Source organism: Mastomys coucha, unplaced genomic scaffold (assembly GCF_008632895.1).
Source record: "Mastomys coucha isolate ucsf_1 unplaced genomic scaffold, UCSF_Mcou_1 pScaffold16, whole genome shotgun sequence".
NCBI classification, from domain to species: Eukaryota; Metazoa; Chordata; class Mammalia; order Rodentia; family Muridae; genus Mastomys; species Mastomys coucha.
Window position 1 is genome coordinate 49,881,840 of NW_022196898.1, and position 18,382 is coordinate 49,900,221.

The window sequence follows — 18,382 nt, forward strand, 5'->3', positions numbered from 1 at the left end:
GTGGGAGATTCCAGTACAAGAGGACTGTGGGAGTCATTAGCTAAGCTAAAGCAATGGCTGCCTACCCCATCTTCTCCCTTCATACCTCACTTGGAATTTTAGAGGGATGACCCAGCGTGCGTTTGGAACACTTTAAACTTAAGTAGGGCAGGTTTTGAGTCATCAAATATGTATATAATATATAATATATTATAATGTACATATTATATATTATATAAATATATAAATAACATATATTAATATATATTTTTATAAGGAAGTTCATGAGACATTTAGAGTGTAACAATGAAACTGTAAATGAAAAAGAAGGCTCTTTGTTTCTGCTTTGGCATTCACAGAGTAAAAAGCTGCTCTCAGTTCTGTCTTCATCCACAGAGGGGAGCAAAGAGGTTATAAAAGCCTGGGTTTCAACATGAAATCATCATGCTCTGCCCTTTAGCGCCTGCATTGGTCTGTGGCCTATCCAGAGGGCGTCTGCATTCCAGTCTCCATTTTACAGACTGTTCATGAGCTTTCCTGGGATGCTCCAGTGTTTGGATCCCAGCCTCCATCCCTTCAGAGTCACAGTCCACTTCACCGAGAGCACCCTCAAATGTCTGCTCCCCAACGCCCAGTCTCTATCAGAGCTCTCTGTGTGGTACAGCCCTGAGCGAGGCTGTTCAAGCCACGGCTCCCTCTAACTTGATGGCCCAGGAAACTGGTTTATTGCATTTCCATTATGGCAATTAGTGTAAAACATGTATGCCCCACATACAAGGTGTAGATAGAGGTGGGTGCTGCTCTTCGGGAGGCTTAGAGGTGGACAAGCCCAGTAATGATCCCAGTGCAGACCAGGGGCAGCTTGGTTAAAATGCGTCCATTGCCTGGAACCACTCTTTAAAGGCAACCCTCAGCTCTTGGGCCTGTGACTTTACTCTACATTAAAAAGTGATCAATATCTTTACAGCCCTTGCAAAGCAGAGTCCTCTGGATGGACTCCAAGATCGATGGCTTTGATACCGACTTCTACAGCGGCGAACAGCAGTGTGCAGACTCCATAGAGTACAATCTACGGCCTTAATTTATGCTAGCAAAAGCAAAGGGGAGACGTTAAGCTGGTTTGTTGGAGAAACTCCAGGGCTTTTGCAGGAGGCTGGTGATCTCCACACGAGCACGTTCATCTTTACAGCATGGGCAAGTCACACTGAAGGACTTGTCCCAGTACCTGGCTCACGTTAAGAAGTCAATAAGTGGCCAGGGAGACAGCTGAGAGGGAAAGAGCATGCTTTGTAAGTGTGCCAACCCGAGTCCAAGTCCCCAGTACCCGCATAAAAAGGCTTTGTGTGTCTGTGACACCAGCACTGGGGAGCAGAGGACAGCGAGTCCCAAGAGTTCACTGGCTATCCAGCCTGGCTGCAAGCTGAGCTTCTGATCTAGTGAGGAAGCCTGTCTCAAGGCAAGAAGGTGGAGGTGATCAAGGACAGCCCATGTCCTGCTCCGCTGTTTGCATATGTGTGCATGGGTGCATATACCTGCACACCCACACCCACATGCTCACAGGTACATACACAGACATAACACACACACACACACACACCATCACCAACAACATTAAAACCATCCCCATCACAAAAAAACAGCTCTGAAAATGCTACTTGTCTCTATGCCCATGTCCCTGATCATAGTTCGGGATTTATAGGCTTGAATATAATCCAGAAGTTGATATTAAAATGAACTGGTAGAGACTTGGGGTTCTCTAAACTCTAGCGGGACCCCTGAGTCCCACCTGCTCCTCTCTCACTTCCCAGGCTCTGAGAACCATCGCTCGGATGATCTAAGGGAGCTGCTGTTGCTGCTGCTTATCCCAGCAGCTCCCACCCCGGCCAGCACAGCACTTGCTGCTACCACAGGGAGCTGCTGGAGCCCAGACAGATCTTCACTGCTGTTGGTTCTTTTCCTCACTCATGGATTCCAGTTGATGTGGCATCGTGAGGGAAGACAGTGCCTAGCAGTGGAAGACGGGATGGTTAGAAATAGCCTATAGACTGCCTTCCTCCAATTCCTGATCTAAACTTCTTAGGATTTAAGTCATTTTAATTTGTTTTAGATTTATTTATTTATTTATTTACTTATTTTTTATGTGTTGTGCTCTTTCCTGCATGCATGTCTGTGTACCATGGGCATGCAGTGCCCGTGGAGGTCAGAAGAGGGTGTTAGATACTATAAAACTGGACTTACAGATGTTTGTGAGCTGCCGTGTGGGTGTTGGGGATTGAACCCTTATTCGCTTGGAGGAGCAGCCAATGCTCATAATTTCTGAGCCATTCTCCAGTCCTCATTAATATATATATTTGTGGTGCTAAGCATTGACATTTCAGGTCTCATGTAGTACTGTAGCTATGGAGCTACTCAGCTAGATGAAGTACCACCTTCATGTTCAATGTGTTTGGTTTCACTAAACCTAGGCCACACGGACCCATTTGCTCTCAGTTGGCTCTAAAGGGTATTCAAAGTTTGGTCCGTAGATCTGTCTAAGAGATGTGGCCTAACTGAAGTTGGGCCATTGGAGCTATGCCCTTGGAGGGAACATTGATACTCCTCTAGTCTAGGGAGAAAGACAAAAAAAAAAAAAAAAAAAAAAAAAAAAAAAAAAAAGAAAATGAAACACAGAGTTTGAGGCTTGCCTGTGCTAAAGCTGGATGCGTCCCTGACACAGTCATTGGCTGTTGCGTCTAGCAAAGCCTCACTGATGCAGGGGCCCTGGGATGGGTTCCAGGATGCAAGTCCTCTGAACCATGGATATAATCAATTTTTATTGAGCTGGGAAATAATTTTACATTCAACAATAACTTCATTTTTTTTGTCATTTTGTTTTATAGTTTTAGGTTTTATTTTTATATTTTATATTCAAGGTTGAACACAGGACCTCATTCATGCTAAGGACATGTTCTACTGTTTTACTTATTAAAGGTTAGAGTAAAAGTTATATCTAAATATATATATATATACATATATATATCTCATATATATTCTATGCACTATTATATAATCCTATGTGTATGAAATAGAGCCAAGATTTAGTTATGTTAAAAATGCTAAGTCTAGGTGTTAACTTGATCTGCTCTGGCCGGCATAACACAGTACCAAGACAAAATGCCACAGACAGGAGGCTTCAGCAACAGAAATGCATCTCTCACGGCTCGGGGACACTGGAAAGTTCAAGGTCAAAGGTGCTGACTGTTCAGTCCAGGTAGGGCTCTGCTGCGGCTTGCACACAGCTGCCTTCCTCGGGGTTTGTGCTGATGTGCACAGACAGGGACACTGACTATGTTCTGCTGTCTCCTCTTCAATGGCACTAATTCCTCCGCAAAACCAGAGCCTGGCTCTCATGAATTCATCTGATCCTAATTACCTTAACAGGCCCCATCTCCAATATTTAATCACAATGGCAGCTGGGGTCTCTACCACTGAATTTTGGGGTGGTGGGGTTAGTTTTAACATTCAATACACACTGAGTACTGTTTTTAATAATAGGTATAAGTATTAAAAATCTCGTTTTCTCAAATTGAGGGCAAAAATCCCTCTATCCACCTAATGTGCACCCACCTTGAAAACCTACTATGTGCTGAATCTATGCTTTGTCAGGGTCTGAGTCCTCAGATTCCAAGGTCTTGCACCTCATGTTAAATAAACACCCTTACCAGCTTCCCTCTTTCTCACTGGCTCTCATTATCACCTATGTTCCCCTTTCTGTCTGTCTACCTCTCTTTCTCTCTTTCCTTCCTTCCTCCCTCCCTCCCTCTCCTTTATTCCTTCCTTTCCTTTCCTTCCTTCCTTTCTTTTTTCCTTTTCTCATGCTTGCCTAATGAATAGATTTCCCATGGGGGCTTAAATACTTTTCTTCTTAGATTTCCACTTTTCCTTTGAATGTGGCCAAGCAAACAGACCTCTCTGTGCACCCCATGCTTCCCAGTGTGACTTTCCTGAGCTCAGCTTTGCAATTAGTTTGCACATCTCACAGGAGAGGCCTCTGTGCCCACAGGTGCTATATTTGGCGGTTGAGTGCTTAATAATTAATTGCTCAGATTTGCGATCCTTCTCTTCTCATGAATTCTAGATGGCATCTAATTCACTTATAGGGCTGATTTGGATTTTTAAATGACTATTTAAAAAAAAAACAAAAAAACTAAAACTAAACAAAACCCGTATCCTAAAACCCATGTCTACGCAGTGTTAAGAATTGTGTTTAAGACAGTTTTCCCTTCCTGCTATCCTTTTAGAATTAGGATGGAAAACTGTGGCTACTGGGGAAAAAGAAGGGTTCTCCTGCCCATGGTTAGAATTGTAAACACCGCTATTTCCCAGGAGCTGGCTGGACTCCAGAACACTCGCCAGTGGAGGTTGGTTGTGTATTCCCTTCATCTTCCTTGAATGATAACATCACCCTTAAGGTTGAGGAATGTGGTTGGTTGCGTATATTCAGGATCTCCCACATCGTCATGCCTTTGTGCCATCCATGTCAGGAAGTCTTCAGAGCTAACTTGAGGGTGGAAGACATAATAGAAAGAAATTATCTGAATTGCAGCAGTCTCAATCCTGCCCAAACGCCAGGGTTTCTATTCCTGTACAAACACCATGACCGAGAAGCAAGTAGGGAGGAAAGGGTTTATTCAGCTTATACTTCCACATTACTGTTCATCACCAAAGGAAGTCAGGACTGGAACTCAGGCAGGTCAGGAAGCAGGAGCTGATGCAGAGGCTATGGAGGGATGCTGCTTCCTGGCTTGCTTCCCCTGGCTTTCTCAGCCTGCTTTCTTATAGAACCCAAGACTACTCAGCCCATGGATGGCACCACCCACAAGGGGCCCTTCCCCCCTTGATCGCTAATTGAGAAAATGCCCCATAGCTGGATCTCATGGAGGCATTTCCTCAAGGGAGGCTCCTTTCTCTGTGATAACTCCAGCTTGTGTCAAGTTGGCACACAAAACCAGCCAGTACATCCTGGAAGGCCCAGGTGAGTGTAGTACCACTGTGCGCAAGCCTAGGTGTCCTACTCTGCTTTCCTGTTGCTGTTCAAGAACATTCTGAACAAAAGCAGCTTGTAGAGAAGAGATTTATTTGGCTTATAGGTGATGGACTATCATCAAGGGATGCCAAGACAGCAATTCAAAGCAGGGACCAGGAAACAGGAACTGAAGCAGAGCCCATGGAGGAACACTGCTGATTGGCTTACTCTTTCCAGTCTGTGCAGCTGTCTGTCTTATACAGCCCAGCCCCACCTGCCTAGCGAGGGCACTGCTCACAGTGAGCTGGCCCTCCTGTGTCAATCAGCAGTCAAGAGAACACCCCACAGACATGCCCTGAAGACTAAGCCCATCAAGGCAGTTCTTCATTTGAGGGTCCCCTTCCTAGGTGTGTCAGGTTGACAATAAACTTAAGCAGGACAGCAGGTGAGACAGCAGAACTGTTCAGAAAACACACAGTCATAAGAAATATTAAATAATTGGTTTTAGTCTCTCTACATTTGGGGGTCTTATAGTGTAATCGGCAGTTAAAATGCAGGTTCCCCTTATTGTCCACATAGGGGGTGAGGCCTGCCTGTACTTATCCAGCATTTATCTGGCACCTACTCTGGAGATACCATGATGACCAAGACTGAACAACACCGTCATCCATTCAACCAGAGCTGGAAGACCTGGTGATTGATGCTAAATGCCCCTGCAGCCTGGAGTGGGTGGCTGAAGACTCGGGGAGAAAGGAGGATTTTCTGTTTTAGAGTACTTGTTTGGTTAAGGAGTTTCTCTATGCGCAGTTTGTAATTCACACCCTGTGAAGGATGAGGGTGTAGTCTATTGGATGTGGTCTATTGGTTGGTCCGTTGGTGACTAGTTTGAGGACATTGAGATGCTGTGTACACAATTTCTGCTTATGCAATTCCTGGCTGGTCAGAGTTCAGTTTCACAGCAGAGGCGCAGGTCACAGGACCTCAGTAGTTTGGCTAATGTCATCAGTTACTGGCACTAATATAATTTCTCCTGAATCTCAGTTTGAAAACTTTGCATTCGAAATCGATTTCATAAGAATTTGGGGTTTCATTGAATTGTTTAGTTTTGATTTGCCTGCAGGAAAATGCATCCTCACTAGTAACAGCTAAGTTCTTAGGTCTTTCTGATTGCTTGGTACTGGGAACTGAGCGCTAAGCCTTGAACATTTGCAAACATGTATATACCACTAGTGAGCTTCTATGAACTAAATTCTTCAACCTTGTGAACTAAATTCTTGAAGGCCTGGACAGCCAGGCTTCTGGAGGCATAATTTTCAAAAATAGACCAGGTTTTTTGTTTTGTTTTGTTTTGTTTTACAGAAAATGAAAGAGCAGAGTAAGTTATTACATTAGCTAAGTTTAAGTACTTCTTAAAACACACTGGTCACAAGGTCTTGATCCCCAGGTCCTCTCCCCTTACCACTCTGTGTGTGTGTGTGTGTGTGTGTGTGTGTGTGTGTGTGTGTAGGCATATATATGTATTTTTTATATGTGCTACTAGAGAGGAGAAATTACAGAATGAGACTTAAAAGATACAAGTGTTGATATGGAGTTTGGTTTTTTTTTTTTTATACTTTAATGATTTTAATGATTATCAGCCACTGTGTTACCTAACTGCGCCCCCCCTCAACCCCCATCCAATCCATTCACATCCTGAAGAACAGATGCCCCGAGACAAAAGCAGTGCGGGCCAGTGAAATGGCTGCATAGACACCTAGGGGTGTTCCAAGTGTCTCAGATAGGAAAACTAGTGTCTGAAGCCCGGACTCACTCACTAAACCCTATTTGAGTTAAAGTACATGAATGTATGGGGAAACAAGGGGAGCCATCTAGAAAATAGTCCTTAAAGCATGGTTTTAATTAGTTGAGTAAGGAGACTAATTAATATGCAAATGAAGAGCTTACCAATATTAATCATCTGTTTTACTAGGCTGCTTTTTACTAAAGAGTTTCTAACGAGTTTGCAAATTAAGTTTCTTTGACATTAAAAATCAGCTAAATGCTTGTCTGAGAATAATCTCTTCTAACTCAAGGGTGGGAAGGGGGATTTTTTTTTTCTTGCTTTTTTGGATGAGAAACAGCAGTGTTGAAAAACCAATTCCCATGTTGGCAAGCATGGTGCGAGAGTTCCGCATCAACCCTTTCCAGGTTCTAATTGAAACCATTTCGGCAAGAGAGACACCAGAAAGCAGTTGGAATGGGGACAAATGTGAGCTGAAGGGATTTAAAGACACACGAACTGGAGAGTGGCATCACAAAATTCATATGGCAAGTTGGGCGGCCGCCAGGTCAGGACCCCAAAGAGGTTACAAGCATGCTGCGAATCCTCCCTTTACGGCCCTTAATACACACCCCTAAGATTCTGCTTTCTTCAATGTATTGGAGCTGGCTGGATCTGGATCTGCCAGGAGTGACTTCAGGAGTAGGATGGATTAGCAGGCTGCCAGGGGCCTCTTGACCTTCAGGATTCATTTGCTTTCTGTCTGAAAAGGTACACAAGCTCGAATTCAATTACATCAGTCATGTACAGTCCCGGTCAACTCCATCATCATTCTAGACAGCCATTAGTACAAAACAGCACAAACACACACGGCTTTGAGGGCCTATGGAATGGCCCTCAAAGAAGAATTCAAAGAAGAATGTTGGTATGGACCTTCAACCAAAAGGAACAAGAGACTTGGCCTTCTTGGATCTTTGGCTTTAGCAACAGAACACAAAGTTGTTCTTTTTTGTTTCCTCTCAGACAGTAGTTCTAGTTTCTGCTGACTTTTGGGTATGTTTATTTGTTTGTTTGTTGTTTGTGACAGTGTCTCATTATGTTGCCCTACCTGGCCTGGGATGCTATCTAGACAAGGCTGGCCTCAAACTCACAGAGATCTGCTGGCCTCTGCCTCCTGTGTACTGGGATCAAAGTGCCTGTTGCCTTCGGAAGCCAGAAAAGGGTGTTGGATCCTCTGGAACTGGAGTTATAGATGGTTGTGAACTGTCATGTCCGGAGAACCGAATCCAGGTCTTCCAGAAGAGAAGCCAGTGAGCTGTCTGCTGAGCCATCTCCCCAGCCCCACACAGTTCTTCAAAGAAGCTTGGGATGGACACCTTTCCAGTCAGCTCACACTCAGCAATCTGCACCCCTTTCCTCCTCCATCCTTTCTGCAGACATCAGCTGAAAGTTGACATAGTTCTGCCTTGACACATTTGTCACTGGCATTCTCTTGCACATGCACACACACACATATATACATACATACATACATACACACACATACATATACATACAAATATACCTATACATGAATGATAAATAAAAATAAATAAATAAATATTGATTGACTGATGGGGTTGAACCAAAGTGCTTAGTACCTCCCATGACATCAGGTAGGGGTAAAGTACAAATATGTGAAATTCAGTTTCAAGGGACTTACATACTACCAAGAAAATAAAATGGGTCCAGTGAGTCCACTCGGAAGAACAAAATGGATAAGAATCAAGAGAGGTGCGCATCTTATGAGATCACTGAAAATGACTTGGAGCCTTCCTGTAGAAACGTTCTGGTCCATTCTCCTGACATATGAAAGATACTCTTAAAAATGAGATAGGTTGGAAAAGGGCATAAGTTTGTTAATATTTTGCTTTTTATTCTTAGTGTTTACAAGTCTAGAGTGGCAAGTGACTGGAGAAAATCCACATCTTTTCCTTGTAGGGAGAGACCTTTCTTCAGGCTGCAGGGTGTTTTCAGTTGCTGACTGTCGGCCACCATGAGCCAATGGCAGTCACCTAGCCCCGTCCACTCCAGCACCTGACAAGTATCTTCAGGTCTTGGATACAGGACTGGCTTGTCGAAAGCCTTACTTCGTTTGGTCAGTGCTGATACTAAATGCCATGGCTGGCAGGAAACACCGTTAAAGTCCAGAGTCATTGAAATTCATGACAAAAAAAAAAGAAAAGAAAGCCCTTAATCAGAGGCACAGGCTGGATTTTGCAAAGAAACATTGGCCAGAAAATTAATTCAAAATGTGCCTCACTTTGGGCTCGTGTACAAGCATGTCTTGGCGGCGGGTCTGGACGGAGGTTCAGGGAGCCGCAGGAGTGGAAAATGGGAATGCTTCATCTGCACCTGCCCTTTCTCCAGAGAGTTGGCTCTTCGGCTGCTGTGACACACAGGACTAGTCCACACTCTGACAAAGAAGGCTCCAGGCCACCCCCTTCATGCCAGGCTCCAGCAAGTTGGCCGCACAGTCACTGAAACCTTACATATAGCTTTACAAACGACTATGTAGGATGTACTTCTGTGACATGTGTTGGTTCCAGTCTTTTGCGCGGGGACTGTTGGACTCTGTCCAACGGCATGTCCTGTTGGAGACCAAAAAATATCTTGAAAGTCTGCACTCCTTAATGCTGTAGCTACTGGCCACATGTGGTCAGGAAGTACTTAAAATGGGCCGCTCAGTTGTTTGTCTTGTTTTGTTTTTTAATTTAACTCTAATTCATTTTAACTTAAATGGTTACGTACGACTTGTTCCTGCTGTTATAGAAACTACACCCATTTGGATTTCTGTGAATGAAAAGGAAACCATGATCATCCTAGGAGAATAACTCAGAAACATGAGCTAATCCTCACAATTTTGACATAGGTGGAATGAATAAATGTCTGAAACTTTTTATTCCTAGGATTAGGTGACACCTCTGGCCACGGGTTTTCAACCCCCCAGTTATCACCATGAAAGTAAGATAGTTGAAAATGCTAGATCTTTTCATAGGTGCTTTGAACATCAGCAGGTAATTATAGTCAGATTTCTCTGTCCTCAATCAGTCTTCTGACTCTAGATGAAGAAGAATGACATAACTAGGCCAGGAAAGATAGAGGAAATAGACACAGGCTCTGCTACCAGCAGAGTAAGGCTTGAAAGACACTCATCTCCACTTAGTATGTAAGCTGCCAATTGCTCACTATGACTCTCCTCCCTCCCCCCCCCTTTACTTCGTTTTATGTCCCATTCCTAACCACAGACAAGCAAGACCAAACCTTTCTATTTTGCTAGTTTTTCATCCTAAAAGCAACCCAAAAGACTCTCAGGATTCAAAATTATAGAGCTGGGCGTGGCGGTAGGCATGGTGACCCACACTATAAGTCTGGCCCTCAGGAAGTAGAAGCAAGAGAGTGGGGAGTTGTTGTTGTTCATCCTCTGCTATATGTGGGGTTCTAAGCCAGCCTTAGCTCTGGGAGACCCTGCTTCAATATAATCCCAGCCCTCTTGAAGTTCAGGATTCAAGGTCCTCCTAGGCTATATATCATGCTCACTGGGGCTACCTGAGACTCTAGAATAAACAAATGTAAATAATAGTATGAATAACTCCTACAAAATATTAAGTCCTGTTCTACATAACATTTAAAAATGGATTAAATTTGTCATTTTTGAAAATTATTACATCAAGTATCATAAACAGTATGTTCCAGTGAGGAAGACAATCTGTTCTGGAGTACATGGTTATATATACATACGATAAAGTACAGCTGTGATAACAATGGTTATTTACACACACATATATGTACATATATACCTATAAAAAACAAAACAAATGGAAAGCCACAAATCCTGAGAGGTTTTCATTTTAGGATTTCTGGTATCTCCAAAATTAGCACAGAGTGTCTGGGAGGAAATGACCCTCGTGTCTGCAGTAGAGTTCCCAGTTTGGAAGTTAGCAGAGACTCCAATTCTAAAGGCTGGGGAGTGAGCTCTCCTGAAGTCCCCAATTCTGTGTCCCCTCCCTGCCCCCCCCCCCCATGTCACAGACTGCCCTGTACTCATCAGCACAGATGCACCCAACATGCAAGAATATCGCTGTTTTAAAATCAACCATTAGGTTGGTGTCCCATCCACTAATAGGATAAATTTAGGACAGGCAGAGATGTGGTGGTTCAGGTAACCAGGAGGGTCAGCCTGAGTCTGCGGTGAACTGGAGAGGACCACTCCTCTGGGCGAGTTAATGCAACTCCAGGAAAAATTGACCTGCTTGTTTATACAGCTTGTCTTCTGTCACCGGGTTCTTTTTTGAACCAAATGAGATCCTGGGAGAGTTTCGCTCCTGCACAACGGTAGGATGAGCGGAGAAACTGTCAGAGTACTTGAGTTCTGACCCCAGGCTTTCCTTAATGGCTTCACATTTCTGTTCTCTCATTTGCTGTCTGCATCTCAGGATGTCCACGAAGGTCACAGGACACGCCCTCTGTGAACACAGCCCTCAGCTACAATTCTGTCAGACAGAGGGATTTCCAGTCACTGGATTAGCTGGTACTCAATGACCTCTCTCTCATCTCCTGGTCACCAGTTGCATACAGACAACACAGTGATTGTCTGGGATTAGTGGCATGATGTGTGAAGGTGAAACTGAGTGCTACACAAGGCCTCGGATCCACATCCTGGATGTCAGGAAGTTCACCTGGTGATCTACCTTCAGTCAAAGCAGCCATCCGATCTTTTACCCACTTAGACCCTCTGTCAGAGACTGGAGGCCCAGCCAAAGGGCAGGGCAGGGAACCCAGGTCCCCCTCACTGTCGATTATCTTGAGAGTATTCAAAGAATTACCAAAAAGACCCTAGACTTGTCATTTTACTTTTGTTTGTTTGTTTGTTTGTTTTGTTTTGTTTTTCCAGACAGAGTTTCTCTGTATAGCCCTGGCTGTCCTGGAACTCACTCTGCAGACCAGGGTGGCCTCGAACTCAGAAATCCACCTGCCTCTGCCTCCTAAATGCTGGAATTAAAGACGCGTGCCACCACAGCCTGGCTGTCATTTTACTTTTAAGCAAACCAATAAAATCTCCCAGACAATGAGCATCCTACTCAGATAAGAACTGCAGGATTGACTAGATTCCAACTGTTAACGCATCCCTGTGGCCAGCAAAGGGACATGGCAAGGTTTCTTGATTCCCTGGAAACAAATCATACAAAAGCACTGGAGGCGAGATGGGTTCAAATGTCTGTTCTTGGATAGACTCAAGATAATGGACTCAAAGTGTCCTTTTAAAAAGTTAGTGTTTATTGAGAATTTTCTCTGCAGTGGGCAAGCAATAAACTCTGATGGCTACTGTGAAAATCATCTTCGGGCGCAGTTTTCTCTCTGTGAGTCCAGGAGTGAGTGACTGAAGCTTCTGCCACTTTAATTCCTTTGTTAATGTCTTTATGAATGCAATTAGCACTTCATTCACGCTCCTTTGTTTCTGGATCCCATTAGGATGTGGTTTATGCCAGTTTCTCTCTCCCAGGAGACACCCCCTGACATCACACAACACTTCACTCAGCTGTGGGGCTGAGTACTGACAAACCCAATTTCCAGAAGACCGAGTGTGAGTTGACACTAGGCTGCAGCAGTTGCCCTGAAGGGAGCAAATGACTCTTTCCATTCCAAGGTGGAATCCACCTCCTCAGAGGAGCATGCTTGTGCAGGAGCGTGCCCGTGGACAAAGAGGGAAAGACAGGTTCCCGGCAGACACAGAGTCAAGAACTGAAGCCAAAGAAATTGTCAAAGCTGAATGTGGTTCCTAGCTTTAGAAAGAAAACAACAACAACAACAAACAAACAAACAAACCCCCAAACTCTCAACAACCTGAGGCAGGAGGGTTGCTTGTTTGAGGCCAGTCTTGATCACATAGACAGCCAGAGGGTCTCAACAAAACAAAATCAGGGCTGGGGAGGTGGCTCAGCCTATAAAGTGCCCGAGGACCTGAATTCAGATCCATACATACACACGTAGAACACTGGGTGTGGTGGCCAGTGCCTGTAATCTGAGCGAGCACTGGGGAAGCAGAGACAGGAGGACCTGTGGAACTTGACAGCCAGCCAGTCTAGAATTGGGGAACTTCTGATTTAGTGAGAGATGCTGTCTTTAAAAAGAAGGTAGAGGATAACCGAGGAAAATAATGTCAATCTGTGGACCTCTGTCATCCACACGCAGGTACACACACACACACACACACACACACACACACACACACACACAAAGATGCAAAATGCATAAGTACATAAATGAATGAATGCAAATGACCCAAACCTCTCTATGCATTGCCTTCTAGGTTTCACAGGCTCCTATTCTCTTCAGCAAACTTGTAGTGAGTGGCATGTCAGTACATGGTAAAGGAAGCCCCCACGAATAATTGACACCGTCTCCACTCTCCGGAGCTCATGATTTAGAGAGGTAAGAGGCACTCCATGGCTGCTCGAAGTGAGAAGCAGAGACTGAGCCTTGGGAGTTCAGCTCTCTGGGGTGGGGATTGCAGGAAAAATGCACTGGGAAGACAGGACTTGAGTAAACTGCTTTCCCAGGCCGTTCCCCCTTTGCGAGCCTCAACAAGTGGAGGCAGTACGGGGAACTGCAGAGAAGCCAGCAATGGCAATGCTGAGGTGAGAAATGAATAGGAGGTTTGTGGCCATGACAAATTATTTTCCTTTTATATTAAAGTCTCTCCTTCAATTGATGGAATCATTTCTATTTCAAATACCAGTGTGATATTTGCTTAACAGCCGAAGGCGCTGCAGATGAATCTATCTGAATCTTGCTAAGATTCTGAGCATGAGGAGAGGCAGGAAGCCTGAAGAAATAAGAGACAGGAGGGAAGCAGGAAGCATTGCCCACGGATGGCATTGGATCTTTCTTTTAAATGGGCAGATGTTACTTACCTGTAGGCCCATTTCCGGACTATAGCTTTATTTTTCTTGATTTTCTTCAGGAAGCTGAAAAAGAGAATAGAAATTTGGGTTGCTGTTACCAGGCATGAAAAATTGGAAGGAAAGAGAGAAAGACAGGCTGTAGCCACCGTCATCTGTGCCTATTGCTAATGCCAAGGGACTAAATCAAGGCCACTATTTCCAATGCAGTTTTGACTTTATTTAATGGCATGATGGTTGTTTTCCGGTCCTAGAGCTAATTCAAATATCTAGCCTTGGTTCCATTTGGCTCTCTGTCCTCAATACCAAGACCTTTCTCAGATGTCTGTCAACCAGACCTGGGCTGTGAACCACAACACATTTTAAATATGACCCAAGTGTGTCTCTGCCAAATTGGGAAGCCCCTAGGACTTAAAGCCTTGCAGACTGCAGCCAAACCCAGGCGCCTTTTGCATTAGAAAGGATCATTCAGAGTCAGGAGTAGTTGTGCAAGCCTGAAATCCCAGCATAGAGTCAGAGGGGCAGATTCATTATCAGCAGCAAAGCAGTCTAGGACTACCCTGGGCTACAGGACATCCTGTCTCAAACAAGCAATAATAAAGGTTATATCTCATTGTATAACTTCCTGAATTATAGCTAATTCTTGGCCAAAGAGAAACTCATTTTAACAAGACCTTTGATCCCAATATGGATTAAAGTACTGGTCATTTTTTGCATGGCTGTTTCTTTTCAGGAAACAAATAGTTGTCAACTGTCTGTGTTGGGACTACACTGTAATCTGCTGGAAGACTAGCAACTCATTAGAACGAGTCAGTGAATTCTCAAACATTAAAAGGGGTAAGAGAGAGAGGGGACAGGGTCTGTGTCTGGATGGTGGGCTCTGAGGTTAAAAAAAAATCTGTGTGCGTGTCAATGGTGTGTGTATATATGGTGTGTGTATTTGTGTGGTATGTGTGTATGGTATGTATATATATGGTGTGTATATATGTATGTGGTGTGTATGGTGTGTATGTTTGTGTGTGTGTAGTATGTGGCGTGTGTGTGGTGTGTATGTGTGATATGTATGTGTGTATGTGTGGCATATAAGTGTGTATGCTATGTGTATATATGGTGTGTGTATATGTGTGTGGTATGTGTGGTGTGTATGTATGTGTGTGTGTGTGTAGTATGTGGTGTGTGTGTGTGTGTGTGTGTGTGTGTGTGTGTGTATGTATTAACTAAAAAAAAGGCCTCTCTGTATCCTCTGGCCTGAAGCCACTGGGTAGCTGTGTAAAACCACACCCAGGACCTGTGTTCTGCTGCTTCTGAGGAAGATGTAAATGTGTAAATATGATGGAAGAGGTTTTATTTTCTCTCCCCTCTCAGGAATGGTCTGACAGCCCCAGGCTGGAGAATGTGTCTCTCCCAAGTACTCTGTCACCCTGGTAACCATGGAGACTGCGACGATCGATTAGATGCCATCTGATCTCAACCTCATAAAAAAAGGCAGCAGATGGCAACCAGGCCACTAGACCTGTCTCAAGAGAGACGGAGAGGAAGAGAAAAGAGAAGGAAGGAGAGAGAAGGGAGAGCTGGGGGTTGGGGGAGCTCACACAGGGAGAAGGACACAGAAGCAGGCAGAAATGGGAGAAAAGCAGAAACCAAGGAGATCAGAGTAAAGGGGCAGAGGAGACATAAACAGGGGAATGAAATTAAAACCCAACTGTGCACCAGGACTCCTGAGCGAGCTACAGAGGGAAAAATCCTCTAGGGGAGAAACATCAGCTGTCTCCTGACTTTTGCTGCAATGTCTGTCTAAATAGTGATGAAGAACAGCACAGAACCTGGCCCTCCAGGCTTCTCTAACCAACACACAAGCTTTATCTTGTAGCTCTGGGTGACAACTGGAACCTCATGTGCCCTTCAAATCCACAAACCCGGCTCTCAGATGAGAAATGAGTGTGCCAAACCTGGGTGTCCTTTGTCACTCCAGCCCAGCAGTGTTAGAGTCACCCCTTCAAAGGAAGAAGTGACAGAAACCCAAGGTGAAAAGACAAGAGAACCATTGAGCCAGCGATGGTAATGAGGAGTCTCAGGCCGCATCCTGAAGCTATGTAATGTTTAAAGTTAATGAAGGCTTTGTCGTTTCTAATGTATCATAATTTATTCAGTGGCGTCCTCATTTCTTCATATCCAGATTGTTACTCAGCATATAAACAATGATCTTATGATCATCAATCTTGCACGGAAATGTCTTTGTTGTTTTCTCAACTCTTCCTTAGGGTAAAAGCACCAGTATTAAGTCAAAGAGGTTGTTTCCTTGAAATGTTTAAATTGAGTTAGAACAAATACAGTAAATTGAATAAATCTTGAGGCAATTGAATAATTACACACATACACACATGCATACACACACATACACAAGTATGCTTGCAAACACACAACTACATAAGTACCATCATGTCAATGCAGTAACTATAGGTAGAGTCTAGAATGTTTATGCCCTTCCAAGTCATTCTATCCTATGTTCTTGAACTTGGTACAAATGGACTCATTGAGTGTACTTTCTTAGTTTCTGGGTTTTTTTTCTCAATATAATGTTTGTTAGATTATTTTGCTGTAATGTTTAGTAGTAGCTTATTCTTTTCAATCTGCTTTTTAAACCTTAACTTTTTACTATTATTTTATTTGCATAAGTGCTTTGCCTGCATGAATGTCTGCACACCACATACATGCTCGCAGAGGCCAAAAGAGGGCACTAGATCCCCTAGGACTGGAGTTACAGATGATTGTGAGCCTCCATATTGGTGCTGGGAATGGAATCCAGGTACCCTGGAAGAGCAGCCGGTGCTCTTAACCTCTGGCCCATTTCTCTAGCCCCTTGTTCTATTTTTAACACAAATTATTGGTTCATTTTATTTTGGTAGACATTTAGGCTGTTTATGAATAAACTTGCCATGAATAGTCTTGAATTTCTTTCAGAGCTTCCCATCCACACACTTTGTAGCTCTGGCTGTCCTGGAACTTACTATATAGACCAGGCTGCCCTTAAATTTACATAGCTCCTGCTTCTAAATATTGGGATCACTAGTTGTATCACTTTACTGACCCAGCTTATCTCCTAAGTACATTTCCACATGTTTATCTTCATACGCACAGGAAAGCATAGCTCTTACTAAGGAAGCTTCTCCTTGCAAGAGATGGAGAACTTTACAGAAAGCCACAACCAATCAAAATGCAGAGAACAAGACAGCGTGTGGAGCCCATCAATTGATACATCAAGAGCAAAACTCCTATACCCAAGATTGTAGGAGCCAGAGGAACCTGAAATCTGCTGTGAGATTACATCCTCTAAAAATGTCAGGAAAGCTACACTCACGAAATCTCATCAATGTGGCTACCTAATCCCAAGAAGAAAGATAACTAACCAGATATACTAATATGTACGGGGCAAATCTCAAGGGGCTTCAACCCTAGACAAAGAGATGCAGGTGACTGAAAAATGCTGAGATCAGGAGAAACAACTTTCCTTAAGAAAGAGCACCCCCCCCCCCCAGTTAGTTAGTTATTCAATACCAAGTAGTCAGCCCTAAAATAGTATATATAAAATGAGTAACATTAAATGGGCTGAATAGGTTGTGCTTTTTACCTGGCAATCAATAAAGAAGAGAGGCCATGGATTTGAGAGAGAACAAGGTAGAGCTTGACATAGAAGGAGTTGATAGAGGAAAGGGAAGGAGGAAATGATGTAATATTTTAATTTCAAAAAATAAAAATTATTACTTAAAAAACAAAAACAAAAACAAAGGTGTTCATCACCATGCCTGGCTAGATTTTTCTTTTTCTTATGTTAGGAGTGCAACTGTGCATCACGAAGTGTTTAGCTTTTAATGGAGGGTAAATGCAAGTCTACTTTTACACTGCCTTTCAAAAGTGCACCCATTTGAACTCCAACTATCTAATGCTTCGAGCGTGACTGTCCCTCCTCTCCTGCCAACAGCAAGTGGCATTCCAGTTCTTAGTCTTCGTCCGTCTACACGATGACCTGGCACCTGCCTGTTTACACTGCTTGGATAAGCAAGTGCGCTAAACAATGCATGTCTCTGCTTGTCAGCAAACACTCTTATTTTTTCTTGTAAATTTCTCATGTATGTCGCCATTGTCGTATTTAGTATGTTAGCTTCGGGATAAGGCAGAAAGAGAAAATACAGCCCAAATAATCCATTCAAATTCACTGGCACAGCGAGGAAGAAAACTGCATTGGCATTTATGAGCAGAGCAGGTTTACATTGTGCTAGTTGGTATCCTGTGTCCTGTATTTCCAAAGGAAAGAACACTCTTGAACACATGTTATGATCATGGCGTCTTAGTAAATGGCCCACAGCAGTTGTGCCTCCATTTAAATTTCCCAGGACTTTAAACAAACATCTAATATTCTGTCTTTTTGCAGATTTAGAAGCTATGGCTCAAAAATACAAAACTATGGTAATACCGTAGCTGGGATTTAAGCTTGTCCAAATTAAAGTTTTTCTCTGTTCTTTAGGCAACTGTGATAGGGGCTTAACACTTTCCTTTTCACAGTTTGCATGTTGAAACCCTCACCTTCAAGCTGATGGTGATGGTACAATGGCAAGGCATTGGAGGGAGACATGTCTCTGCCTCACAATATGAGATTAACATCCTTGTGAAAATTTCCAGCCCCCTCCCCCACTGATCTGG

General features: G+C 43.6%; 1 long non-coding RNA gene across 1 annotated transcript in view; it reads right to left on the bottom strand.

The window, feature by feature from the left end:
* Positions 1–7,263: 7,263 nt before the first annotated feature.
* The window catches only part of LOC116093514, an 11,469-nt gene continuing 350 nt past the window's right edge, over positions 7,264–18,382 (bottom strand). The window contains exons 2-3 of the long non-coding RNA XR_004119733.1: positions 13,697–13,750; positions 7,264–7,506 (exon numbers count right to left, since the gene is read on the bottom strand). This is a non-coding gene — a long non-coding RNA (uncharacterized LOC116093514). The remainder of the gene's footprint in view (positions 7,507–13,696; positions 13,751–18,382) is intronic.